We start from the raw sequence: 7,500 nt of genomic DNA, 5'->3' as shown, positions 1-7,500 counted from the left end.
CAGCAGTGGGATTCGAACCCACGCCTCCAAAGAGACTGGAGCCTTAATCCAGCGCCTTAGACCGCTCGGCCATGCTACCATGAAAAGTGGATAATTTTGGATCAAAATGTGCAAGAGATTTCATAAAGAACATTTCTCCTGGCAAGAAATCCTTTTCCAGAATTTGATTTAAAAAGAAGAATTGTTGCTGCATTCGAGCTGAATATTTAATGATGGCAGCAGAAGGCTGAAAATGCATTCCTCCAGTTAGAAAGGAAGCAAACGCAAGTGAGTTCAACAGTATTACCGCACTACTGCTTTTTCAGATGTTTCTAGGCTATTGAAGGCTTTGAAGTGCAAGATCGTGGAGTGCGCCTAATGTCTACTTAGCTTGCGCATCAGGGTAGCTTAATCTGTGCCATAACATCTTGGGAATATCATCAAAAGCCTTTTCTTATACAGTTTGTTCGGTTTCAGAAAAGGCCAAAAAGTCCATTTCTGAACATCATCAAAAGCAAGTTCTTCTGACCACTAAAATGTTCAGAAAGCAACTTGAGAGCTTTCAAAATTGAAAACTGGCAGCAGTGGGATTCGAACCCACGCCTCCAAAGAGACTGGAGCCTTAATCCAGCGCCTTAGACCGCTCGGCCATGCTACCATGAAAAAGTGGATAATTTTGGATCAAAATGTCCAAGAGATTTCATAAAGAACATTTCTCCTGGCAAGAAATCCTTTTCCAGAATTTGATTTAAAAAGAAGAATTGTTGCTGCATTCGAGCTGAATATTTAATGATGGCAGCAGAAGGCTGAAAATGCATTCCTCCAGTTAGAAAGGAAGCAAACGCAAGTGAGTTCAACAGTATTACCGCACTACTGCTTTTTCAGATGTTTCTAGGCTATTGAAGGCTTTGAAGTGCAAGATCGTGGAGTGCGCCTAATGTCTACTTAGCTAGCGCATCAGGGTAGCTTAATCTGTTCCATAACATCTTGGGAATATCATCAAAAGCCTTTTCTTATGGGGGCGTGGCTTAGAGAGGCACCAAGATGGAAGTTTTTGCATAGGCTCCGTCTAGAACAGGACTCTAAGCAACATCAAAGCGACTCCAGAAGAACAAAAAATACACCACAAGCTGCAGGAACCTACCAGGAACCCAGCAATGGCAACAAGGAGGAGAACAACAAAAGTTAAACCTGCCAGGCTGGAGGATTTCTTCCCAGCACGCAGCCCCCCCTCTGCTATGGCACCGGAGGACGAGCTGGCCGACAGCTCACAGACAGCTGAGGTGCAGGAGGCTCCGATCCCAGCTAACAAAGGTGAGCGAGGGGACACTGCAGAGGGGATAGAGGAGACAGGAAAAGAGATAGGAGCAAGCAACCCTCCCCTGATAGAAGACAGCATAAAGCGCTCTAAGGGAGATAAGATGGCTTCGGACACGCTGTCACTGAGTGCCCCCTCCCCCACAAGCAGTCCCGAGAAGCAGAGGCTGAGAATGTCAGATAACACATGCATAGAAGCCCCTGAAGTTCCTGCAAATGCTCAAAATAGCAAGAAGGAGAGCGGGCTAGTTAATCTATCAGCCTCAGATAAGCCAGCCTCAGAGTTATATATTAAAGAGATAGTACTAGCTCTGAGAGAAACTATACAACTAGATCTAAAAAGCCTAACATCTCATGTTGACACTTCAGTTCAAGAGGTTAACAACCGTATAGAAAAAACAGAAACAAAAATTGGAGAGATAGTTAAATCCCACAACTCCTTGATTGATGCCCACTACGAATTAGAGGGGACTGTTGCCAAACTACAACAAAAATTAACGGATCTTGAGGACAGAAATAGACGTAACAACGTCAAACTGCGAGGTGTCTCAGAAAAAATCTCCAACTCTGAAATAAAGGGATTTATCACACGATTCCTTAAAAAGATCCTCCCGAACATCCCAGAACAGGAGCTGCAGATAGACAGAGCCCACAGACTCCCCCTCCCAAAGTTCCTCAAGGAAAATACACCTAGAGACATCATAGTACGCATACATCATTACAGCACCAAAGAAGCACTCATGAACACTGCGAGAAAGCTAAAGGTGCTTCCAAGTCCTTATGCTGACATACGTCTATTCATAGACTTGTCACAAGCTACTATGGAGGCGAGACGTAGTTTTGCAGCTGTAACAACGGCATTGAGAGAGGCAAATATTCCCTACAGATGGGGCTTCCCCACAAAAATCATCGCTACAAAAGCTAATACTGTATATGTATTTCACAGCCCCTCTACAGCTATGGAGACACTAAAATCGTGGGGCGTACCAACCCCCGCCCCTAAACAAGTTCCGCCCTCTACCTCCGAGAAAAGCAGTTCCGACAAATTTGGAAAATAAAGCTAGAACAAGAAGAAGGAAGAAAAGATCCCACTAAATTTTCCCTCTTTATGTTCCTGGAAAGGAAAAAGAAGAAAAGCAACCGTTTAAAAACCAAAGGACACTTAAGGACACATTAAATCTACAGTCCATTCTGGAATACAGAGATGTGAGTCCTCTCACTTTAGTGACTTTGACCCCCCCCACCGAACATGCAGGCACAAGCTTGTATAATCATTTTTTTGAAGGTTTATTGTTGTTTCACCTTGCGTCTCATGCAAAAACCCGCTACCAGTGAAGGAACAGTTACAACTTGTTCAATACTATCCTGTGCGGTATTCTCTTCACAGGGCAAAAACACTTCTGGTAGCAAGGTTGATACTGGTAATCTGATGCATTACTCGTTTGTTGTTGTTTCTCGTTTTAATTATTTTTTGGCAGATAAACACAGATACCTCCAGTCTTCCGTCCTCCCGTGCAAACGACCCACCATGCGAAAATGGCCACAAAATTGATGTCTCTGAACGCCAATGGCCTGAATTCCCCTTACAAAAGAAGCTCCGTGTGGAGAGAAGCATGCCGTCTCGGCGCGGATATAGTATGTATCCAAGAAACACATTTAGTAGACACAGACAGTCATAGAATGACACACAAAAAATTCCCCCAGCTTATACAAGCCTGCGCACAAAAGAAACATGCAGGAGTGCTGATAGCATTTAGAGACACAGCCCCGCTCAAAATTGACAAACAAATATGTGACCCAAAAGGACGTTACATAGTACTGGTGGGCACGCTAAAAAACACACAGGTCACTATAGCTAACATATACGTCCCAAATTCAAACCAAATCAAATTTCTAAACAAAATAAACAAAAAAATAAACAAAGTAGCCAAGGGATCTATAATCATAAATGGCGATTTTAACCTGGTACCAGAGAGATCTGTCGACACCACAAGCGACAAAGTGAGAGGGGGTATGTCCCTAGGCAACTGGATAAAGAAAGCCGCACTTTTTGACACGTTTAGGTGTCTCAATGCCTCCGCCAGGGAGTACTCATTTTTCTCTGCAAGACATAGGTCCTTTTCTCGCATAGATCTGTGCCTGGTAGACAGGTCTCTCATAACCTCTACAATCAGGGCTGAGGTTGGCACAATAACTTGGTCGGATCACGCCCCGATACTGACATCTCTGGCAATTGGGGGATTCCGCCACCTTCATAAAATGTGGAGAAACAATACTTATCTAATGAAAATACCCAAATTTCAAAAAGATATCCAAAACGCAATTGAAGACTACTTCACTTTGAATAATACGCCTGATGTAAGCCCTGAATTGCTCTGGACAGCACACAAAGCTTACATGAGGGGTATCCTTATAAAACTAGGAGCTAGGTACAAAAAGGAAAAACTAGAAAAAACTGATACCTTACTGACAAAAATCCAACAATTAGAAAGTCTAGCCCAGACTAATGCAAACCAGCAAATATATAACGACCTATTCAAAACAAGATTAGAACTGCGTAGGGTGCTGCAAGGGGATCACGACAGGGAAATAACCTCCCAACGTGCTAATGTCTACGCATCCTTAAACAAACCCTCAAAATGGATGGCTAACCTGACAAAGAAAAAGACGATTAAAACTAACATCCCATACATTTGGAACTCAAAAAACAAAGAATTTAAAATATCCCACCCGAAACAAATATTAGAAACATTCCGCCTATTCTATAGTAAATTATACAACTTAAAAGATGACCCACAAACTTCCCACCCTAACAACGAAGATATAGAAAAATTCCTGAATAAAATTAAACTACCATCAATAAACTCAGTCCAAGCCGCCAGTTTAGATCGCCCAATAACGGTATCCGAGGTGGCGGAAACAATCTCCTCCATGAAAAACCAAAAAGCGCCTGGCCCAGATGGATATTCGGCAGAATATTATAAATGGTTCTCAAACTCCCTATCTCCCTACTTGGGAAAACTCTACAGTTCAGCTATGGAAAAAGGATCGTTTCCTGAAGAGATGCTCCAGGCTACGGTGGTAGTGTTGCCCAAACCAGGAAGAGAGCCAGACGATCCAGCAAACTTTAGGCCCATTTCCTTGCTCAACACAGATGTCAAGATATACGCAAAGATATTAGCAAATAGATTACTCGATGTCCTGCCGAGTGTTGTGCATTCTGATCAGGTGGGTTTTGTAAAGGGGCGGCAGGCCTCGGACGGCGCGAGGAGGGTTCTCAACCTTTTATATTCCTCACAAATCTCTAGATCCCCAACAACTATGATAGCTTTAGATGCAGAAAAAGCTTTTGATAGGGTTCATTGGGGATATGCGTTTCAAACGCTAAATAAATTTGGCCTCGGGGGGGGTGTGATTCGCGCCGTCCGAGCCCTGTACTCCTACCCCACAGCTCGAGTGTTAATAGATGGCGACATTTCAGATAAATTCACCATTTCCAATGGTACACGCCAGGGATGCCCACTTTCCCCTATACTATATGTCCTCATGGTGGAACCCCTGGCCGAAATCATAAGATCCTCTATAGAAACAAGAGGAATTCCTCTAAACTCCCGCCAACACAAAATTGGCCTATTCGCCGATGATATTATCCTCACATTAACACACCCCCTGGAGTCTTTGAGAGCTGCCTGCCAGATCCTCGAACATTTTAGCAAAGTATCCTACTACAAGCTTAATGTTGACAAATCAAAAATACTAGGCATAAACATCCCACAAAGCCTACAGCACGCAATCCAATCAGAATTCTCTTTCAAATGGGGGGCTGACAACATCCCGTATCTGGGCATATTACTTTCTGCGGACATAAATAAACTAGAGGGAATTAACTATACTCCACTCTTAGAAACAATCCAAAAAGAAATCGACCATCTATCAAGAATAAATTTATCTTGGCTAGGCAGGAATATGACCTATAAAATGAAAATATTGCCAAAAATTTTATACCTTTTCAGGGTCCTGCCGATCCCCATATCAAAAAGCACAATCAAAAAACTACAAGCACAACTATCCGCATTCATTTGGAAGGGAAATAAACCACGATTAGCCCTTTCAATCTTAGCCTCAAACCGGAGGAAAGGAGGCGCAGATATACCTAACCTAGAAAAATATTTTAAAGCTACTATCCTGAACCAAACCAGATGCTGGACAAAAAGAGACAACACAATGGCCTGGGTAGGCATGGAAACATGCCTCACAAAAACCCCCAAAGGACATCTACTGCTACTTGGCGCATCACTCGCGGCCATGTCAACCAACCTTGCCCTAAACATCCCTCCCAAAAATTTGCCTCTTACAGTGGCAGCCTCCCTAAAAATTTGGGAAGAATACACAAAAAAAGTAGCCACCTACGATACCCACAAAAAACCAAAACTGCCAATTGAAATACTAAACTTGTTCATATCTGATTTAAGAATTGACACCTGGAGAGTAAGGGGAGTGGAAAACCTAGAGGACATAATGACAGGAGAGGAACTAATACCTTTTGAAATCCTACAGGAAAAATGTAACCTTCTCCAAAAAGACCTCTTCAATTATAGCAGAATAAAAAATTTCCTTAAAAAGTCTCCTATATATAAGATAAAAATCCCGATGGAAGTCCAAAGAAAGATCACATCAGAACCCCTCCTGGGAAAGTCCGAAACCAGATATTTCTATGATATTCTGACAGGCAACAACAAATTACCCAAAAAAACACATATGCTTAGTTGGGAAAACGAACTGGGTACAGTTATTTCAACGGAATCATGGGAAAAGGCGTATAAAACGGCATGTGGCTCAACCAAGGGTCTGGGGATACTGGAAACACAAATTAAAGTAAATCTGAGATGGTACTACACACCGTGCTTGTTGGCCACAAGATTCCAAAACACCAATGACAAATGTTGGAGGAACTGTGACCAAAAGGGTACTCTAACGCACATATTTTGGGCATGCCCTGCTCTTGAGAGATACTGGGATCTTATTCTTAATCATCTAGATGAAATTCTAAAAACCCGTATCACAAGATCCGCAAAACTAACCTTATTATTGGTTGGCTTAAATAAATACCCTACAAAAATTAGATATTTGCTGGGTCATGCCCTTATGACAGCAAAATCTCTCATTGCGAGAAGATGGAGAGAGCCCACACCTCCATCCTTTGGGGAATTCGGGGACCGTATGGCAGAACAACAATTATTCGAAAAGTGGATAGCACTAAGAAATAACTCTTTAAAAAAACATAAAGAGGCATGGGAGCTATGGAGGTAACTTTATTAGAAAAAGTTAAGGCTGCACAAAAATGCCAAGTTCATTCAATACGATACATGTTGTATCGAAGTATTTCTTTTATATACAATTTCTGAAAATGTTTATCCGTTCTAATATTATTGATATAAGGAAAAAATGGGATCTGACAATTGCATGATTTAGATAGAAAACAATAACATAGTAATGTTAACATGTCTGCAACTATTACATGTCTTATAAACTGTGTGTATATTACATGTCTATATCCCAAATAAAGATTTAATATTGAAAAAAAAAAAAAAGCCTTTTCTTATACAGTTTGTTCGGTTTCAGAAAAGGCCAAAAAGTCCATTTCTGAGCATCATCAAAAGCAAGTTCTTCTGACCACTAAAATGTTCAGAAAGCAACTTGAGAGCTTTCAAAATTGAAAACTGGCAGCAGTGGGATTCGAACCCACGCCTCCAAAGAGACTGGAGCCTTAATCCAGCACCTTAGACCGCTCGGCCATGCTACCATGAAAAAGTGGATAATGTGGGATCAAAATGTCCAAGAGATTTCATAAAGAACATTTCTCCTGGCAAGAAATCCTTTTCCAGAATTTGATTTAAAAAGAAGAATTGTTGCTGCATTCGAGCTGAATATTTAATGATGGCAGCAGAAGGCTGAAAATGCATTCCTCCAGTTAGAAAGGAAGCAAACGCAAGTGAGTTCAACAGTATTACCGCACTACTGCTTTTTCAGATGTTTCTAGGCTATTGAAGGCTTTGAAGTGCAAGATCGTGGAGTGCGCCTAATGTCTACTTAGCTAGCGCATCAGGGTAGCTTAATCTGTGCCATAACATCTTGGGAATATCATCAAAAGCCTTTTCTTATAGAGTTTGTTCGGTTTCAGAAAAGGCCAAAAAGTCCATTTCT

The 7,500-nt window shown here is 41.7% G+C and overlaps 2 non-coding genes across 2 annotated transcripts in view; both read right to left on the bottom strand.

Moving 5' to 3' along the window:
• TRNAL-AAG (transfer RNA leucine (anticodon AAG)) overlaps positions 1–79 on the bottom strand; it is an 82-nt gene extending 3 nt beyond the window's left edge. Inside the window, exon 1 of the tRNA in view lies at positions 1–79. This exon is cut by the window's left edge and continues 3 nt beyond it. This is a non-coding gene — a tRNA (tRNA-Leu).
• Positions 80–555: 476 nt separating this feature from the next.
• TRNAL-AAG (transfer RNA leucine (anticodon AAG)) lies at positions 556–637 on the bottom strand. The gene has a single exon. It is a non-coding gene; the product is annotated as a tRNA-Leu (tRNA).
• Positions 638–7,500: the final 6,863 nt, after the last annotated feature.

The sequence above is a fragment of the Eleutherodactylus coqui genome, chromosome 13 (genome assembly GCF_035609145.1).
Source record: "Eleutherodactylus coqui strain aEleCoq1 chromosome 13, aEleCoq1.hap1, whole genome shotgun sequence".
Taxonomy (NCBI): domain Eukaryota; kingdom Metazoa; phylum Chordata; class Amphibia; order Anura; family Eleutherodactylidae; genus Eleutherodactylus; species Eleutherodactylus coqui.
The sequence above is the reverse complement of the archived record's forward strand: the minus strand, read 5'-3'. Positions and strand labels throughout refer to the sequence as shown.